Source organism: Mobula hypostoma, chromosome 13 (genome assembly GCF_963921235.1).
Source record: "Mobula hypostoma chromosome 13, sMobHyp1.1, whole genome shotgun sequence".
Lineage (NCBI taxonomy): Eukaryota > Metazoa > Chordata > Chondrichthyes > Myliobatiformes > Myliobatidae > Mobula > Mobula hypostoma.
Genome location: NC_086109.1, coordinates 92618325 through 92640038, shown reverse-complemented (window position 1 = coordinate 92640038; position 21714 = coordinate 92618325). Strand labels below are relative to the sequence as shown.

The 21714-nt window shown below is 45.4% G+C and overlaps 1 long non-coding RNA gene across 1 annotated transcript in view; it reads right to left on the bottom strand.

Moving 5' to 3' along the window:
• Positions 1-21714, bottom strand: part of LOC134356011 (uncharacterized) — an 81528-nt gene that overhangs the window by 50820 nt on the left and 8994 nt on the right. The window contains exon 2 of the long non-coding RNA XR_010020259.1: positions 11534-11652. This is a non-coding gene — a long non-coding RNA (uncharacterized LOC134356011). The remainder of the gene's footprint in view (positions 1-11533; positions 11653-21714) is intronic.

Sequence of the window (21714 nt, the reverse complement as noted above, 5' to 3'; positions counted from 1 at the left end):
TCTTCAGCCAAAAGGTGGAGAATCTGTGGAATTCATTGCCACAGATGGCTGTGGAGCGCAAGTCATTAAAGCAGAGATTGATAGAGATTAAAGCAGAGACTTGATTAGTAAGGGCAGCAAAGGTTACAGTGAAAAAGCAGGAGAATGGGGTTGGGAGGGATAACAAACCAACCATGATGGAGTGGCGGAACAGACTCGATGGGCCAAGTGGCCTAATTCTGCTCCTATGTCCTATAGTCTTTTGCTTGCTACAAGGCTTGTATTGTGGCAGAAATATGGAGAGGCTGATATAATATTTGGTCTAAAGGAGATGGTAGGAAAGATTCATTCTCTCAAGAGCCAGACTAAAGTCAAATTGCAGGAATTCTCTCTCCCCCAGGGTGTCATTACTAGAAATACGATTTAGGATTTTACATTCTTTTAGACTGCTTTTCCTTGGCTGTCATGGGTCCAGTTGTGTAGCTATTGAAGCATCATTCACTGGGAGAGAGATGAATGCCGACTGGTCAAATTGAGCTCGGCTGCATGACAGGTTCAAGGCAATAAAACCGTCATCTCCAGAGGACGGTGCGGATGGATGGTGGCGAGGGCGGCGAGGGCAGCAATAAAAAGCTGCACAAATTAAAATAGTCTTTCAACTTCAGGGGAACACTCGAGTAGCAGCTGAGTAGGAGAAGGGGGATGTCTGTCTGGGGCTGCACCCCACGATACCCTGTATGGTTACAGGCCTTCCAAAGTGAGGCAAAAATTAAGCCTTACCAAAAGAAAGCAAACCACTTACCAACATAAAAGAGCCTCAGTGCAGCCAGTTTTAATATTTAATCCTCAGGAATTAATCATTTTAATAATTACTATTACTAATGTAGATTAGCTGGTGATTTAGGGTAGTACAGTAGTGTAGCGGCTAGCACAACGCTCTACAGTACAGGTGACCCGGGTTCAATTCCCACCGCTCCCGGTAAGGAGTTTGTACGTTCTCCCTGTGACTGAGTGGGTTTCCTCCGGGTGCTCTGGTTTCCTCCCACAGTCCAAAGATGTACTGGTTGGTTGGTTAGTAGGATGTTGTAAATTGCCCCGTGATTAGGCTAGGGATAAATTGGTGGGTTGCTGGGCCACGCAGCTCGAAGGCCAGAAGGGCCTACTCCTCACTGTATCGCAAAAAATAAAATCCCTGTTGCCGCCCTCATTAGTCAATAGAGGAATACTATCTGTTGTTTTACCACAACTCATACAAAACACTTGAGGAATTGAGCTAGGGGTGAGGGAAGCCATTCATCAGGACTGGAAAGGAAGGGGGCAGAAGCTGGAATAAATAGGTGGGGGTTGATGACAAGCTGGCAGGAGATAGGTGAGGTCAGGTGAGGGGAGGGGAAGGTGGAGGATGAAGTAAGAAGCTGGGAAGTGATAGGTGGGAGAGGTAAAAGGCTGAAGAAGAAGGAATCTGATAGGAGAGGAGGATAGACCATGGGAGAAAGGGAAGAAGGTGGCGAACCAGAGGCAGGTGACAGAAGGGTGAAGAGAAGCGAAGAGCTGAGAGGGTAACCAGAATGGGATTGGAAAAATGGAGAAGGTGGGAGAGGTTAGAAATGATCAGAAATTGGAGAAATTGATGTTTAAGCCATCGGGGCAGAGGCTACCTGGACGGAATATAAGGTGTTGCTCCTCCTACCTCAGTTTGGCCTCATCATGGCAGCAGGGGGAAGTCCTGACAGGACGGGAAGTCGAATTGAAATGAGTGGCCACTGGGTGATCCTGCCATTTGCAGTGGTCAGAGCGAAGGTGCTCGACAAAATGGCTTCCCAGTATGTGTGTGGGGTCTCACTGATGGAGTGGAGGCCGCACCGGGAACACTAGATACATCCAAAGAGACTCGCAGGTGAAGTGTTGCCTCACCTGGAAGGACTGTTTGGGGCCCTGAATGTTGGTGGGGGAGGAGGTGCAGGGCAGGTTAACGTCTGAGGAGTGTGTGATGGCTCCTGTACTCGCTGGAGATTTGAAGAATGGTGGGGGGGGGGGGAGATATCACTGAAACCTACCGATTATTGAAAGGCCAAGTTGGAGGGGAAATGGTGAGGATATTTTCCTATAGTGGGTGAATCTAGTGCACAGACTCAGAATACAAAAAAAAGGTCCCTAAATAATGAGGTGGAATTTATTTAGCCAGAGGGTGGTGAATCTGTGGAATTCTTTGCCACGGGCAGCTGTGGAGGCCAGGTCATTGGGTATATTTAAAGCAGAGGTTGATAGGTTCCTGATTAGTAAGGGTGTCAAATACTGGAGAGGAGGCAGGAGAATAGGGTTGAGAGGGAAAATAAATCAGTCATGATTCCATTCTGTTCCCATGTCTCACGGTCTTGTGGTTTTATCAGAAAAAGTCCCGATGAAGGGTCTCGGCATGAAATGTAGACTGTTCACTTCCCTCCATAGATGCTGCCTGACCTCTTAAGCTCCTCCAGCATTTTGTGTGCGATGCGTTTCACATTGGTGTCCCGAGAGCAATTCCTTCCACCGGGAAGTCTGTGAGTTGGCAGGCTGCCCCACACTGCCCACCCTTTGGTACTTGTTATGGTCGCACATTCCTCAGCACAAGCTGAGAGGTGGGGCAGTCCCGTGACTCTGCGCACTGGGTGGCCCACACCACATTCCTCCCTCGTACAATTCACAGTGCTCTGCAAAAGTCTCAGACACATGTATAGATAGATAGGAGCCTCAGACTTCTACACAGTAGTGTACTTGTCAACATGGAGTGGAGAGCGAGTGTGTAAATCTGGTGGGAGCAAAGAATGTTGGGAATGGCGAGGGTGGGGCACCTTGGGAGGGGTGTGGGGCAGGTGGCAGAGAAGGAGTGTCAGGAGGGGAGGGTGGTGAGGGTGCAGACACAGCCAGCCCTGAGACACCAGGCAAGGTCACTTCATTCCAAGAATTGGTTTATTGATCATGACAGAATGCCTCTCAGGTGCTTCCCACTCCCTCCCCTCTCCCTTCCCCTTTTCCCAGCCATGATTCCCCTCTCCCTGCCCCCTTCCCACTCTCAGTCCACAACAGAGACCCATATCAGAATCAGATTTATCACTCACATATGTCTTGAAATTTGTTTATTTTTGCAGCAGCAGTACAGTGCAATACATAAAATTACTACAGTACTGTGCACTCTAACTATAAATATGTGTCTTAGACTTTTACACAGTTCTGTAAAAGAGCAATGTGTCAGATGGATCTAGTTGTGCCAGTTTCTAAAAGCCAGTACTAATGTTGATGGAATAAGCAGTAGTTACTAGGCAGCCACTCAAAGGACATTATCATGCCACAGTAACCATCAACTTTTGGGGTGGATGTTTCCTATTGTGGGATAGTCTGAATATTTTTCTGTCAAAGGTGCAATTGTTCTGACTATTATGCTGAAGAATTAGTTTTGTCTGAACTTGCAAAGCACATACTGTGAAAACAATAGGAGCTTCTGCTCTGTTGGAAAGGAGATGGCGGGAGTGTACAAAATGCCAAAAGCAAGCCAAAGTCTTTTATTCCTCCCCATTAACAGTTGTGGCCTCAGTGATGTTAAAGGAAGATAGAGGTATACAAAATTGTGAGGAATATAGACAGGGCAAATGCAAGCAGGCTTTTTCCACGGAGTTTGAGTGAGCCTAGAACTAGGGGTCATAGGTTAATGGTGAAAGGTGAAATGTTGAAGGGGAATCTGAGGAGGAACATCTTCACTCGGAGGGTGGTGTGAGTGTGGAACAAGCTGCCGGAGGAGGTGGTGGATGCCGGCTTGATTGCAAAATTTAAGTGAAATATATGGATGGGAGGAGAATGGAGAGCTCTGACCCAGGTGCGGGTTGATGGGACGAGGCAGAATACCGGTTCAGCATTGTCTAGATAGGCCAAGGGGCCTGTTTATGTGCTGTAGTACACTATGACTCAATGATTCTAATTTGCAGACCATAAGACTATAAAGTATAGGACACAGATTAAGCTATTTGGCCCATCAAATCTGTTCTGCTATTCCATCATGGTTGATTTATTTTGCCTCTCAACCCCATTCTCCTGCTTTCTCCCTGTAATCATTGACAGCCCTTACTAATCAAGAACCTATCAATTTCCACATAAAACATTTATTTATACAGCGTGGGATAGGCCCTTCTAGCCCCTCAAGCCACACCGCCCAGCAATCCCCGATTTAACCCTAGCCTAATCATGGGACAATTTACAGTGACCATTTGGTACATCTTTGGTTTGTGGGAGGAAACCAGAGCATTCGGAGGAAACCCACACGATCATGGGGAGAACATTCAGTCTCCATTCAGACAGTGGCACGAAAATACCCAATGACCTGGGCTCCACAGCCGTCCGTGGCAATGAATTACACCCTCTGACTAAGGAAATTCCTTCCCATCTTCGTTCTAAAGGGATGTTCTTGTTTCCTGAGGCTGCGCGCTCTGTTCTTGCACTCTCCAGGTCTAGGATGAGCTGATTTTAGCAGGTCAGGCGTTTGTCGTGGGAAGGAGAGTCATGACTTGCCCCAACAATCCCTGCAGGAAAAGTGATCGAAGCAACAGGATCAGGGAAAGGAGAGCAGGAATCAGAGTGAAGTCCTGAAGCAGGGCTTCAAACCAAAATATTGACAAGTCCTCCCCGCTACCCGCCCCCTACAAATGCTGCTGGACCTACTGAGTTGCTGAAGCAGACTGCATGTTGCTCCAGGTTCCAGTGTCTGTTGTTGTAGAGAGACAGGCCTTTCAGCCCATCTAATCCAGGATGAACTATCAATCTACCTAGACCCATCAACCCTCACCTGGTCCATAGCCCTCCATATCTTTCCCATCCATGTACTTATCCAAACTTCTGTTAAATATTGCAAGGAGGAGAAGATGGCGTTGTGACTCAGCATGCAGCCGCCACTCTGGTGAATGATATCTGTAACAATTCAAGTAGGGCGCCGTGCACTATCCTGATTTGATGGAGACAGACGTGAGAGCACGGAGGAACATCGGGAGAAGCCTCTGAAATGCCTGCTTCGCTGCTGCTGCTACTGTGTGATCTGGAATCTTCGGAGGGGAAGGCCCCGAGTCCTCGGCTTTGCTTGTTGCTCGGCGGCCGGGGCGAAGTCGAAGCGCTCGGCAGAGGATGGCGCACGGGAGATTGTATCGGAGGGGCTGGTTGGAGGCTCGAAGTTTTCAGACAGACTCAGAGTCGGCTGTGGTCGGGTGCTTCAAATGCATTGGCAGTTGTCGGCGCCTGGAGGTTTATGGCAGGGAGAGTTTCTCCCTTTTGCCGCCTGCAATCAGGGACTATTGGGAGTCGATCGGAACTTTGAGACTTTTTTTTACCGTGTCCGTGGTCTGCTCTTTATCAAATTATGGTATTGCTTTGCACTGCTGTGACTACATGTTATAATTTATGTGGTTTTGTCAGTGTTAGTCTTTGGTTTGCCCTGTTTTTTTGTGATATCATTCTGGAGGAACATTGTATGATTTTTTAATGCATGCATTTCTAAATGATAATAAACGAGGACTGAGTGTCCTCATAATCTAATCTAATCTAATCAAACCTTTATTCACCACTTCCACTGGCAGCTCATTCCACACTCACACCATCCTCAAGTTCCCCTTAAACATTTCACCTTTCACCCTTAACCTATGACCTCTAGTTCCAGTCTCATCCAACTTCACTGGGGAAAAGCCTGTTTGCATTTACCCTATTTATACCCCTCATAATTTTGTGTATCTCTATCAAATCTCTCCTCATTCTCCAATGCTGCAGTCTCTCATGTCTCCAGTAACTTTTGTTTGTTTGTGCACTGCTGAGCAAAGGTCTTAAGCACATATATATATATAGCCAAGGTGATTAAGACATTTTCACAGTACTGTATTTGGCATCGTGGAGCGGAGAGCCAGTTTGTAAATCTGGTGGGAGAAGAGGATTTGGGATTGTGGAAGTAGAGCACCGCAGGAAGGGTGTGGGACAAGTGGCAGAGAAAGAGTGCCAGGGGCAGGGGGTGACGTGGGTGCAGACACACCCCAGCCTTGGGACACCAGGCAAGGTCAGTTGATTCCAAGCGCACAGAATGTCTTTCTGGAGCTTCCTGCTCCTTCCTCTCTCCCTTCCCCTTGTCCCAACCATGATTCCCCTCTCCCTGCCCCCTTCTCACTCTCTGTCCACAACAGAGACCCATATCAGAATCAGGTTTACCATCAAATAAACACCTCTTAGTTTCCAGCTGCGTACAGGTATTGATTTTAACCAACATTTTGATGACAAACTCTGCCATCTTCATCAGGGATGATGACTGGGCGAGCTTAGTCCAGTGGTGCTTATACCCCTGCCATCCATCCCTACTGATTGGTTAGTCCTCATCCAATCAGGTTTCCACCGTCCCACCTAGTTTATAATCAAATTCCAATTCTTACTTAGAGCAAGACCTTCACCTTTGTTAAAATTCTTTTCCTTTAGTGTTATTTCAATGTCTTTCCTCACCAGATGGTCCCAAAAGCCACTGGCATTGCACAGTAGTTTTGTGCCATCCGGAGTCAATCCTATGGCCATTGCGAATGCAGTGTTCAGCTACTGCTGATTTCTCCAGGTGACCCAAACGGATACACCTCCTGTGCTCTTTGATGCGGGTTTGCACTGTGTGTCCCATCTGGCCTATATATGCTACTCCGTATTCACAGAGAATCCTGTAAGTGCCAGCCAATAGAGTCCCAGGTCATCTTTCACCTGCATAAGCTGTGATTTGAACTTCCTTATGGGTGTGAGGATGGTATTAATCTGGTATTTCTTCAGGATCCTGGAAATCCTTCCAGAAACGGTGGAAATATAGGGAAGACAGGTGGTAGCGGTGGGTTCCTCCTCATTGTTAGATTTCCTGGTTTTTCAATCGCCCCTCTTAAGGGCTCGATTGATTTCCTTCACCTTGTTGCCATTCTGTAGGAACATTGTGTGTAATCATCTTATTTCTTCATGGAGACTTACTGGGTCCAAAATAGTTTTCGCACAGTTAATCAAAGTAGAAATGACCGCTGTACGTTGGGAGGTATGATGGTGGTTGATACTGTTGAGGTATGAGTCCATGCGAGTGGGTTTCCAATAGACGCCATGACTGAGGTTACTGTCTGGTTTCTGTCATATTAGAATGTCCAGGAATGGGAGGCAACCATTCTTGTCCATTTCCATCGTAATTTGAATGTTTGAATGTATGCTGTTCAGATGGTCCATGGAACTGTTGGAGTGCCTGGCGTCCATGAGGCCACACTACGAAGGTGTCATTGACGTACCTGAAGAAGCATCTGGGGCGTAAGGGCGATGAACTCAGAGCCCTCTCCTCAAAGTCCTCCATGGAGGAATTAGCAATAGCTGGACCAGCGAGGGCAATCCAATGGCCACTCTGTCCGTTTGTTTATAGTGGTTCTCCTTATGAAGGAAGTATGTTTATCATCACTCACATATGTCATGAATTTTTTTTGTCATAGTAGTAAAGTGCAATACATAAAATTACTATAGTACTGTGCAAAAGTCTTAGGTACCCTAGCTATATATGTGTGCCGAAGACTTTTGCACAGGGTTGTATCCAATCCAGGCAGAGCATGCCAATGTACGTATGGTAAGTTCAAGTTCAAGTTTAATTGTCATTCAACCGTACATGAATACGAAACAGTGTTACTCCCGGGGCATGGTGAAAAACACAGTACCAAAGGTCATATTGAATTATCGGCACCCAATTACCCACCATTGAGAACATCTACCATAAACGCTGCCTGGGCAGGGTGAAAAGCATTATCAAGGATGCATTTCCCCCTAACCATGGTCTTTTTACTCTCCTTCCATCCGGTAGGTGCTACAGGAGCCTCCGCTCCCGCACCAGCAGGCACAGGAAGAGCTTCTTCCCTGAGGCTGTGACCCTGCTGAACCTCTCATCACAGCGCTAAGCAGTATTGCATCTGTATTGTACGCTGTAGCGCAGGGGTCCCCAACCTTTTTTGCACCGCAGACCGGTTTAATATTGACAACATTCTTGCAGACCGGCCGACCGGGGGGGGGGGGGGGGGCGTTCAAGTAGGGTTAAACTCACCTCAACATGTCTTTTACAGTTAAGGTTGCCAACTTTCTCACTCCCAAATAAGGTACAAAAGTAGCAGTCAAATCCCGGGACGCTTGTGTTTACCCTGAGAAAGACTACCATGACCATGAAGCCTTGCGCGGGAACCTGTGTGTGCACGCGCGTACGTGCCGATTTTTCTCCCCCACATATCAGTTTTGGCTTAATCTTCCCGACTATACTGTACGTACATTATTTCTACTTTATATAGGCTGTGTATTTATCATATCATTCCTGCTTTTACTATATGTTAGTGTTATTTTCAGTTTTATGTGTTATTTGGTATGATTTGGTAGGTTATTTTTTGGGTCTGGGAACGCTCACAAATTTTTCCCATATAAATTAATGGTAATTGCTTCTTCGCTTTACACCATTTTGGCATGAAAGGTTTCCTAGCAACGCTCTACCTTAGTGGGGGAAATACGGGACAAGGGCGGTCCCGTATGGGACAAACTAATTTAGTCCAATATATGGGACGTCCCGGCAAATACGGGACAGTTGGCAACCCTATGTTCAAGTTCAACAGTGCGTGACAGGGAATGAGGAAAGGTGCAGCTGATTCACATCGTTTCCTTGCAGCCCAGTAGCACATGCTCTGCGGCCCGGTACTGGTCCGCGGCCCGGTGGTTGGGGACTGCTGCTGTAGCACTTACTCTTTATTCGCAGTTATTTTGTAAATAACACTATTCTTTGCATTTCCGGTCAGATGCTAAGTGCATTTCATTGGCTTTGTATCTGTACTCGGCACAATGACAATGAAGTTGAATCTAATCATACGTAACATGCTGGAGAAACTCAGCAGTCAGGCAGTATCTACACGAAGGAATAAACAGACCGTGTTTTGGGCTAAGCTCCTTCAGCAGGACTGAAAAGGAAACAAGAAGCCAGAATAAGAAAGAGGGAAGAGGGGAAGGAGCAGAAGCTGGTGGGAAGGTGGATGAGAAGGTGGGGGCAGGGAGAAGCTGGGAGGTGAAAGCTGAAGACCATAAGACCATAAGACAAAGGAGCAGAAGTCGGCCATTCAGCCCATCGAGTCTGCTCCGCCATTTTATCATGAGCTGATCCATTCTCCCATTCAGTCCCACTCCCCCGCCTTCTCATCACAACCTTTGATGCCCTGGCTACTCAGATACCTATCAATCTCTGCCTTAAATACACCCAGTGACTTGGCCTCCACTGCTGCCCATCGCAACAAATTCCATAGATTCACCACCCTCTGACTAAAAAAATTTCTTTGCATTTCTGTTCTGAATGGGCGCCCTTCAATCCTTAAGTTATGCCCTCTTGTACTAGACTCCCCCATCATGGGAAACAACTTTGCCACATCCACTCTGTCCATGCAAGAAGGAGGAATTTGGTAGGACAGCCGGCAAAAACAAGTTCCCAGGAAGGGCATAAACAAGAGAAAATCTGCAGATGCTGGAAGTCCAAACGACACACACAAAATGCTGGAGGAACTCAGTAGGCCAGGCAAAAGTACAGTTGATGTTTCGGGCCGAGACCCTTCAGAAGGACATGTGGCTGTGGTATCGAGCATATGAATGAAGAGTTGGTGAGCAGTAGAGACATGGTGCCCCCAATGCCTCTCCTTTTTCCCTTTCTCCTATTGTCCACTCTCCTCTCCTATCAGATTCCTTCTTCTCCAGCCCTTTACCTTTCCCACCCACCTGGTTTCACCTATCACCTTCTAGATATCCTCCTTCCCCTCCCACCACCTTTTCACTCTGGTATCTCCCCACTTCCTTTCCAGTCCTGATGAAGGGTCTTGGCCTGCAATGTCAACTGTTCGTTCATTTCCATAGATGCTGCCTGACATGCCGAGTTCCTCCGGCATTTTTCCGAGCAGAGACCAACGCAACAAGGAAACCGTTCCTTCAGCCATGATGCCTGCACCAAAGTAAATCAGAAACTGCTGCACATACTTAACAAGTCAGGCTCCACCTGAGGAGAGAAGAGAAACAGTGTCAATGTTTGAGGTTGTGACCTGCCCGTAAGGTAGCAACAATTAGATCAGAAGGGTTTGAGCAGGTTTGCTGTTCTGGTGCTGCTGGGTTTGAGAGCTTGGCAGCCTCTAGAGGTGTAGTTCTATTTGTCTAAGTACCATGTCAGAGTGAGAATCAGAGTCAGGCTTAATATCACTAACATATGTCTTGAAATTTGTTTCTTGGCAGCAGCAATACGTTGCAATACGTAATAAAACTTCAAATTACTATAGAAGGTGTCTGATGGCAGAAGGAAAATGTTGTTCCTGAAACGTTGAGTGTGTGCCTTCCGGCTCCTGCACCTCCTCCCTTATGGTAGCAATGAGAGGAGGGCATGTCCTGGGTGATGGAGATCCTTAATGATGGATGCCGCCCTTTTGAGGCATTGCCTTTTGGAGGTGTCCTGGATGCTGGGGAGACTAGTGCCCATGGTGGAGGTGGCTGAGTTTACAGCTTTCTGTAGCAGCCCCTCCATACCGGACGGTTATAATGCTCTCCATGGTTCACCTGTGGAAATTTGCGAGTGTCTTTGGTGACATACCAAATCTCCTCAAACTCCTAATGAAATTGTATGGGGGTTTCTTCTTTCTTATGTTAAAATTAAAATGGCTTCTTTCTTATGTTAATCTTTTAAACTGCTGCGTATGTGAATTAAAATGGCTTCTATGTTATGTTAAATGTTGAGGAAGTCTCTAGCTAGAAATTTGCTTGGGTTAATACAGATAGCAGAGGTACTATCAGCCAATGGGTGTTCATGTTATTCTTTCTTGGGGTGATATGCTGTCTCATATGACTGGGAACCAGGGACTTTTGGCGGGGAGTCGGAGGAGAGACCGTGAGGACGACGGATGTACAGGAAGGCTCAGTTCGATCACTCCGGGTTTTCCCGAGCTGCGAGTCGCCGGGATCAGAGGGGTCCCGAAGAGGTTCCTGAGCTCCAACATGTGCACGAAGAAATTGAACTTTGATAAATCTGGCGCCTTTTCCATTCCTTTTTTTTGTATTGAACATATTAATTTCATAGACTTAGTAATATCTATAAAGTGTAATTGGTAAAACGCACAGTGTGTGCTGGCTGATGATTGATGTTTGAAGCTGAATTCGGTGGCAGTTGTATAGCAACCAACACAACCGGGAGACCAGGCGGGTGGCGGGCGGGATTTCCCCTAGATAAATACGAGCCAATATAGCTGAGGGTTACAAAATAGAGCTCCTTTGGTCATGTCATTTTTGTAACTGCTTCAATATGGTGGACTCAGGATATCTCTTCAGCGATATTGACACCTGCATGCTGGCAGCTTCCTTTCAGATTCACAACACACAGAGGAAAGACGTCGACCTCCACCCACTCTTTATATGCCCTTGAAACAGCAAAATCTGAGAGTTTAAAGTTTTTGGTGGTATTAATAAACATCTCTTGGACATACTTCGAAGAGAATATTATGTTCAAGCTTACCTTTGTTGTTGCATGAATAAAGTCACCAGAGAGACGTGGCTGATGAATATAAAGTAGTCTTTTTTTGACAAAATGAGAAACAGCAGGCATCATGTTGAGACCCTTTTGGAAGAAGAGGCCTGCTCAACACAACAGCACATGACATTTTATATGCTAAAGATCAAAGGACAATTCTATATTTACAATGTATCTACAATGCTTTCTTTGAATTATATATAACTTTCACGCCTCCTTCTTCACATCCACACTACAGACACACAAAATGAATGCTAAATCAACATCTCTGGTTCACAGATCTTAGGAACCCCTTGTCCAGAGCCGCATTTTAAATTTAATCTACAATCTATATTCAGATCTGAAGATTGGTGGCTGAAGTTAGTTGCTGAAGATAGTAGTTAATATTTTGCCAGATGTCCTAACCCCAAAAATGCCCTAACAATCTTTATGCCAGATATTTACACTTGTTTACATGTATAGATATGGAGTGTTATGCACATGTTGATAGAACTCCAAGTGCAGCCAATTTGTACGATTGCAACAGTTGTACAAATACGCAAGTTATTATTTACTGTATTGCTGAAAAAAACTGGAGCAGTTGAATGGGAGTTACACAGCACAATGAGTTTGAAGAGCCATGTGGTGAAAGTCTTGTTATGAATCATGACAATGAGTTCAAGAAAAACCATGAAACCAGAGATTGCGCTTTGTTGAAAATAATGGAAGGTGAAATTGCATCTTCATCCTTCGAATGATTTGTGAGCATGCCAGAAAGACCTATACCTATGTTTCATTGATTACACCAAAGACATGAAGAGCTTATAAAAATCCTTCAGCACATAGACGTTGATAGGATAGATATCAGAATCATCAGGAATTTGTATTGGGCACAAAGAGCAGGCATGAGCATCGAAAATGAGACAAATGGGAGGCGGGAGGAGAAGTTGGCAACGCGACGCAGCGTGCACAGCTCTCCGGTGAAATGATATCATATCTGTTAAATAGGGGCCGTGGACAATTCTGATTTAATGGAGACAGACGTGAGAAGCACAGAGGAACACCTGGAGAAATTTCTGAAATGCCCAGTTCGCTGCCGCTGCTACTGTGCGATCGAGAATCTCCGGAGGGAAGGCCCCAAAATCCCCAGCTTTGCCTGCTGCTGGCTACCGAGGCTGGGGTCGAAGCATTCGGCAGAAATGGTTCTCAGTACTCAGTGTCGGAGGGCTGATCGGAGCTCGAAGTTTTCAGACGACTCAGAGTCGGACTGTGGTCGGGCATGGCAGGGAGAGTTTTCTTCCTTTTCCCGTCTGCGTGAGATGTGGGACTTTTGAGAGACTTTGAACTTTTTTGCTGTACCATGGCCTGTTCTTCATCAAGTTATGGTATTGTTGCACTGTTGTAACCAAAGTAAAGGCATCCGTTAGTCTTGCGAGACCATGGATCTGCGTCTGGAAAGTCTTCACTCTCAAGGTTGTATGGAAGACCAGCAGTTGCCCATGCTTTGTCTCTCCTCTCCACGACACCAATATTGTCCAAGGGAAGGGCATTAGAACCCATACAGCTTGGCACCAGTGTCGTCGCTGAGCTCAAGGACACGATACATTGCCTCAGCTGGGGCTCGAACTCACGACCTTCAGGTCGCTAGTCCAATGCCTTAACCACTTGGCCACGTGCCCAAGTTGTAACTATATGTTATAATTATGTGGTTTTTGTTAGTTTTTCAGTCTTGGTCTGTCCTGTGTTTCTGTGATATCACACCGGAGGAATATTCTATCATTTCTTAATGCATTCATTACTAAATGACAATAAAAGAGGACTGCGTGTCCTCATAATCTAATAATCTAATCTAAAATGACTTTGTCCTGATTAAGAAGGGAGTCTGACAGGGTTGTGTGCTCTCACCCGACCTATTCAAACTGCATAGCGAGAAGATTCTAAGTGAAGTTAATAGTATTCCAGGCGTGATTTTCGGTGGGTACAATTTGATCAACCAATGATACCCAGACAGTGCTGATAGCTACTTCTAAAGAGAAGCTCCAAGAAATACTACATTGAAGAAAATGCAAAGAGAGGATTGCCCATTAACTGCAAGAAGACTGAATGTATGATCGTCACAAAGGCGCAAGAAATAGAAAAACACAAACTGAAAGTGAGCAACGAAACAATCAAGCAAGCATGGAAGTTCAATTACTTAGGGAGCACAATAACATCTGACGGTAGGGCTGAAGTTAAAATTAGAAGAAGGATTGGTATTGTTAAATGCGCATTTGAGCATTTGAGCACAATATTAAAGAATAACATCATTTCTATGGACATGAAACAGAGTGTTGTGCTGCTATGTTCATTCCACACTAACATAGAAGTGAATCAACACTCACAACACGCTGGAGGAACTCAGCAGGTCGGGCAGCGTCCGTGGAAATGATGAGTCAACGTTTCAGCCTGGAACCCTTCGTCAGGACTGAAGAGGGAAGGGGCAGAGGCCCTATAAAGAAGGTTGGGAGGGTGGGAAGGAGAAGGCTGGTAGGTTCCAGGTGAAAAACCAGTAAGGGGAAAGATAAAGGGGTGGAGGAGGGGAAGCAGGGAGGTGATAGGCAGGAAAGGTGAAGAAGGAATAGGGGAAAACACAATGGGTTGTAGAAGGAGGCGGAACCATGAGGGAGGTGATAGGCAGCTGGGAGAGGGGGCAGAGTGACATAGGGATAGAGGAAGGGAGGGGGAGGGAATTACCAGAAGTTGGAGAATTCTATGTTCATACCAAGGGGCTGGAGGCTACCTAGACGGTATATGAGGTGTTGCTCCTCCAACCTGAGTTTAGCCTCATCATGGCAGTAGAGGCCATGTATGGACATATCTGAATGGGAGTGGGAAGCAGAGTTGAAGTGGGTGGCTACTGGGAGATCCTGTCTGTTTTGGCGGACAGAGCGGAGGTGCTCGTTGGACAATATCAAAGCAAACCAAGGGAAGACTCAAAGCTGCAGAAATATCATGTAAGGACAGAGTAACAAACGCAGAAGTGTTGCAAATAGCTGGAATAATGTCATCAATCAGGAACAGCAGCTGGGATTTCTGGGATATATACTGAAGAAAGAGAAGCTTGAATATCTTGCAGTGACAGGAAAAATTGCCGGAAGAAAAGGTCGCGGTTGACCGTTCATAGTATTCGTGAGTTACATCGAAGGATGGACAGGCAAGAGTTTTGAAGCGCTTATTACAATTTTTCAGATTAAAGGCAGATGAAAGACCATGATCGCCCACGTCAGACAACACGGCACATAATGGTGATGATGATGGTGATGATGGTGCAACATGAAAGAAGTGGTTAAGGATGTGGTGATTGTGTGAGGTGATTGCGAGTGAGAGGGACTAAGTGGGGAACAGCAAAGAACAAATTGGCTGAGTAGCCAAATCCTACATTTTAATGCCAATACACAACTTAGTTACCTTCATTACAAAGATTGTTATAATCTTGCACTTTATCATTGACACTTTTTCAGTAACATCTACACGTCATTCTGCATGGTTATTGCTTTACCTTATTCTGGCTCAATGCACTGTGTAACGATCTGATCTGTATGAACAGTATGCAATAGACAATAGACAACAGACAATAGGTGCAGGAGTAGGCCATTCAGCCCTTCAAGCCAGCACCGCCATTCACTGTGATCATGGCTGATCATCCACAATCAGTATCCAGTTCCTGCCTTATCCCCATAACCTTTGATTCCGCTATCTTTAAGAGCTCTATCCATCTCTTTCTTCAAAGCATCCAGAGACTTGGCCTCCACAGCCTTCTGGGGCAGAGCATTCCATATATTCACCACTCTCTGGGTGAAAAAGTTTTTTTCTCAACTCCGTTCCAAATGGCCTACCCCTAATTCTTAAACTGTGGCCTCTGGTTCTGGACTCACCCATCAGCGGGAACATGCTTCCTGCCTCCAGCGTGTCCAATCCCTTAATAATCTTATATGTTTCAATAAAATCCCCTCTCAGCCTTCTAAATTCCAGAGTATACAAGCCCAGTTGCTCCAATCTTTCAACATATGACAGTCCCGCCATCCCGGGAATTAACCTACGCTGCACTCTCTCAATAGCAAGAATGTTCTTCCTCAAATTTGGAGACCAAAACTGCACACAGTACTCCAGGTGTGGTCTCACCAGGGCCCTGTACAACTGCGGAAGGACCTCTTTGCTCTTATACTCAATTCCCCTTGTTATGAAGGCCAGCATGCCATTAGCTTTCTTCACTGCCTGCTGTACTTGCATGCTTGCTTTCAGTGGCTGATGTACAAGAACACCTGCATCTCGTTGTACTTCCCCTTTTCCTAACTTGACTCCATTTAGATAATAATCTACCTTCCTGTTCTTACCACCAAACTGGATAACCTCACATTTATCCACATTAAACTGCATCTGCCATGCATCTGCCCACTCAGCCTGTTCAAGTCACCCTGCATTCTCATAACATCCTCCTCACATTTCACACTGCCGCCCAGCTTTGTGTCATCTGAAAATTTGCTAATGTTACTTTTAATTCCCTCATCTAAATCATTAATATATATCATAAACAGCTGTGGTCCCAGCACTAAACCCTGCAGTACCCCACTGGTCACCGCCTGCCATTCCGAAAGGGAGCCGTTAATCGCTACTGTTTGTTTTCTGTCAGCCAGCCAATTTTCAATCCATGTCAGTACTCTGCCCCCAATACCATGTGCCCTAATTTTGCCCACTAATCTCCTATGTGGGACTTTATCAAAGGCTTTCTGAAAGTCCAGGTACACTACATCCACTGGCTCTCCCTTGTCCATTTTCATAGTTACGTCTTCAAAAAATTCCAGAAGATTAGTCAAGAACGATTTCCCCTTCATAAATCCATGTTGACTTGGACCGATCCTGTTACTGCTATCCAGATGTGTCATAATTTCATCTTTTATAATTGACTCCAGCATCTTTCCCACCACCGACGTCAGGCTAACCGGTCTATAGTTCTGTTTTCTCTCTTCCTCCCTTCTTGAAGTGAGGGACAATATTAGCCACCCTCCAATCCACAGGAACTGATCTTGAATCTATAGAACATTGGAAAATGATTACCAATGCGTCCACGATTTCTAAAGCCACCTCCTTAAGTACCCTGGGATGCAGACCATCAGGTCCCGGGGACTTATCAGCCTTCAGACCCAACAGTCTATCCAACACCATTTCTTGCCTAATATAAATTTCCTTCAGTTCATCCATTACCCTAGGTCCCTTGGCCACCATTATATCTGGGAGATTATTTGTGTCTTCCCTAGTGAAGACAGATCCAAAGTACCTGTTCAACTCACCTGCCATTTCCTTGTTCCCCATAATAAATTCATCTGTTTCTGTCTTCAAGGGCCCAATTTTGGTCTTAACTATTTTTTCCCTTTTCACATACCTAAAGAAGCTTTTACTATCCTCCTTTATATTCTTGCGGGCCCAAGCTTCGCACCGTATCTTGGTACATGTGCCTCCAAGAGGACCACACCCTTTTCGTAGGGTTTGGAGGCTTACATGCCTCAGTGACCCAGTGAACGATGTTGACTGGAGTCAGAGTGTTATGCTTTGGGAGGGTCAACCCATGCTAAACAGGTCAAAGGGCAGAGGCCAGACTAAGAGTGGTCCATCGGTCCTCCAGGTTCAGGGGTTCAGCTCAGGGCTAACAACCCTGAATGGTCAAACAAAACTGTTATGGAAACAGCAATGAAGATTCTTTCTACATCTGAGTGTGATGGTATTCCTGAGTCTCCACCCGGGACTTACATGACTGACAGTAGTGAAAACTGAGAGGAAGCTACTGACACGATGAAGGAAGCCCTGAACACTGCCAGAGATGGAGGACATTCATTGCTCCTAAATGACAGCGGCGTAAAGGGCAGTAAGTTAAGTTCATAGTATGGCAATAGTAAACCATAAACCCCTTCCCTTCAACTATCTCAGACATTGTATGACTATCACCCTCAGGTGTTCCCAACCTGGGATCCACAGACCCCTCGGTTAATGGGATATAATAGGTAGCCTTAGACAATTTAAGTCAACAAAATCAATACCAATTACATAATGTGCAAGATACACAAAAGGCTTTAGGAACTCCGTAGGTCAAACAACATAACACCATTAGATAAAGGAGCAGAATTGCCCCATCAAGTCTGCTCCACCATTCCATCATTGGCTGATTTATTTTCTCTCTCAACCCCAATATCCGGCCATCTCCCCATAATCTTTCACGACCTGATTAATCAAGAACCTATCAACCTCCCCCTTAAATATACCCAATGACTTGGACTCCACAGTAACAATGAATTCCACAGATACACCATTCTCTGGCTAAAGAAATTCTTCCTCATCTCCATTCTAAAGCAATGTCCCTCTTTCCTGAGGCTGTGCCCTATGGCCCTAGACTCATCCACTATAGGAAACATCCTCTCCACATCCACTCTATCTAGGCCTTTCATAGATAGGTATCTATGGAGACAAATGAACAGTCGACGTTCCGGACTGAAAGGTCTCGGCCTGAAACTTCATGTGTCCTGATGAAAGGTCTTGGCCCAATACGTCAACTGTTTAGTCCCCATCATAGATGCTGTCTGACCTGCTGGATTTCTCCAGCGTTTTGTGTGTGTGTTGCTCTGGTTTTCCAGCATCTGCAGAATCTCTCGTGTTTATGATCATTGAAAAAGTGGTTCACTGCCTAATCTACTGCTGAGCAAAAGGCTTTGAGGTCTTTTATAAACTTATTCTAAACTCAAACCATTGTCTGTGGTAAGACCATAAAAATTCCAAAGGAAAGGAAATTGAAGAGGGTTTGGGTGGGTTTGAGTGCTTGGTGATTCAATTCCACCACACATCTTGGCTGCACAATTGCATAAATACTAACCTCTGTGCTATGTTCTGAAGATAAGTTTCCATCACTCTCAACCACAATCCAGATCTAACAGTGAAAGAAAACAAAGTGGTTTTAACCTCTGAATCCCATGACCAATTATTAATGGAATAACTACACAGGGCATTTTGGAGAAAACTATTTAATTCTATGAGCTGCACTTTGCTGGTTCCTTGTTGAAATGAAGGCTTGGCTGAGTTGGCAGCTGGACCACTCCGTCCGCCACACAGACAGGATCTCCCAGTAGCCACCCACTTCAACTCTGCTTCCCACTCCTATTCAGATATGTCCATACATGGCCTCCTCTACTGCCATGATGAGGCTAAACTCAGGTTGGAGGAGCACCTCATATACCATCTAGGTAGTCTCCAGCCCCTTGGTATGAACATAGAATTCTCCAACTTCTGGTAATTCCCTCCCCCTCCCTTCCTCTATCCCTATGTCACTCTGCCCCCTCTCTCAGCTGCCTATCACCTCCCTCATGGTTCCGCCTCCTTCTACTACCCATTGAGTTTTCCCCTATTCCTTCTTCACCTTTCCTGCCTATCCCCTCCCTGCTTCCCCTCCCCCACTCCTTTGTGTTTCCCCTCACTGGTTTTTCACCTGGAACCTACCAGCCTTCTCCTTCCCACCCTCCCCCCACCTTCTTTATAGGGTCTCTGCCCCTTCCCTCTACAGTCCTGACGAAGGGTTCCGGCCTGAAACGTCGACTGATCGTGTCCACGGATGCTGCCCGACCTGCTGAGTTCCTCCAGCGTGTTGTGAGTGTTGCTTGGAGCGAAGATAGCGTGTGACACAAGAGACTGCAGGTGCTGGAATGTGGAGCAACAAAGGGACTGCTGGAGGAACTCAACGTTCAAGGTAAATTTATTATCGAAGTACGTATATGCCACCATGTACAACCCTGAGATTCATTTTCCTGCAGGCATTCACAGTAGAACAAAGAAATACAATAACGATAAAACGATAAGAAATATAGTAACGATAATGAAAAACTATTCCCAGTCGTTGAGCTATAGAGCATTGTCACTGGAAAGGGGCACCCATCCCCAGGGACCCCCAGTTGCCTCCATGGCCCATCACTCCCCGGTTGTCTCCGCGGGCCCGCAACCCCCATTGCTTCCACCTTCCCCAAACACCCCCCACCTCCTCCCCATAGGTTTCCTCTACATCCCAGCCACAGATACCCGGGCAATTGGTCAACCTTCCACCACTTCTGAGGCTGAGTACTGTTTTAGACATTGATAAATATTCTAAAACCCTCAAAAATGTGTTGAAAAAGACTCCTAAAATCTGCAAAAATTATTAAAAGACAATTAAAGGCAACTTAAATCAATTAAATCACATCAAAAGTAAATTGCCATGTATTTACCCTACTGTTGACAGAAATCTCTTCCTATTGAGATCAATGGGCTTGTTGGCTGTCTGCCATGTTATTAGTCTGGTGCTGTTTTCAAAGTAGAATGTTGCCCAGCAACAGCTTTTTAGGAGCTGGCAATTTCCAGAAACGTTTCAAGAATCGTCTCGATAAAGTCATGTGGAGGCTGAATACTGGCTGTAAGACATCTGTAGTCTGGCACTCCAACCTTCCTGCTGTGAAAGCCAAGACACCTGTGAATGTCTGAATCCTAGTTCAACTCCGTGAGCTGTCTAGAGGGGGACGGAAGGTGTCACAGGGCTGGTGATCAGCTGAACAGAGGCTTCCAGGCGTGTGTTCCACCCCTTGGACTTACCAATATGATTCCACTCAGGAGGCGGAAGAGCAAGGTTAGGACAAATGGAACGAGGGTTAATATACCGGTTAAAGTTGAGAGATAGTTAACAAACAGAGAATAGGGAGTGGTACAATGGGACAGCTGGTTCAATTCTGATATCCAGTACTGTCTGTGTCGAGCTTGCACGTTCTCCCTTTGACCATGTGGATTTCCTCCACATCCCCCTGACGTGCAGTTTGATTGGTTAATAAGCGACAGTATACTGCTCCCCGTATTGGACATTTCTACCCTGGTCCAAAGATCCTGACTGTCTATGCAATATATTCCTCTCATAATATTATATATTTGTACCAGGCCTCCCGTCAACCTTAGAGAAAACAGCACTAGCTTGTTTTATTACAGTACAGTCCAAAAGTCTTAGACACATGTTAAAACATCTGTAAAGTAAAGATGCTTTCAAAATATTGAAATGAAAAGTTTATAAATATCAAATAATTTACTATGAAGATCAGTAAGCTGTAAAACAAAATAATCAAATCAATATTTGGTGTGACCACCGTTTGCCTTTAAAACTGTACTGATTTTCTGAGGCACACTCTCATGCTGTTTTATTAAGAAAATCGGCTGGTAGGTTGTTCCAAGCATCTTGGAGAAATTGCCACAGTTCTTCTACGGACCTCAGCTGTCCTGCTTGCTTCTGGCTCTCCAGATAATCCCAAACAGCCCCGATGATGTTGACATCGGGGCTCTGCAGAGGCCATACCAACTGAAATCATATAAAAAAAAGCTTGCCTAAGACTTTTACACAGTGCTGCATGTACTTCCTTATAATCATCTACTGTACATGCATGTAGTTGTTCAGTGATTCTTCCAGTAACTATGATACAGCTGCTTCTGTATTTTTCTAGAAACTTCTTAGTTTTCTGCGGCAGGTGTCACACCACTTGAAACTGTCTATTTTACAAGTTAATTGTTATCAATGGAATTTTTGGTTATCTCTAGCTTGTGTATGAGATGGCCACAATTGCTTTTCCTTTGTCTTTTCTTCGTTCATGTAACATTTTAATTAGCTTAATGCCTCATTCTTGACTTTCAGAGAACCTCTGGATCACAAAGGGGCAACGGAATTCAGAATTCAATCCTAGTATCCTCTGTAAAGACTTTGTATATCCTCCCAGAGGAATGCAAGGGTTTCCTCCGGGTGTTCCGGTTTCCTCCCACATTCCAAAGACTTACTGGTTAGTAGGCTAATCGGCCATTGTAAATTGTCCCATGATTTTGTGAGGTTAACTCTGTTGCTTACTAGCTGTGCAACTTGAAGGACCTAGTCTGAGCAGCTGGTGCATATCACAAGTCCTGGCTATGCGACCGCTGATGCCAGGCAGACAATCTCGGAAGAGTATTGATAACGGCTGGGGTCACCCGTCTTGTAAAGACACTGCCCAAGGAAGGCAATGGTTAAGCACTTTTATAGAACAATTTGCCAAGAACAATTATGGTCATGGATAAGACCACAGTTGTCTATGTCATGTGACACAGCACATAATAATAAGGAGAGGTAAGTTTTT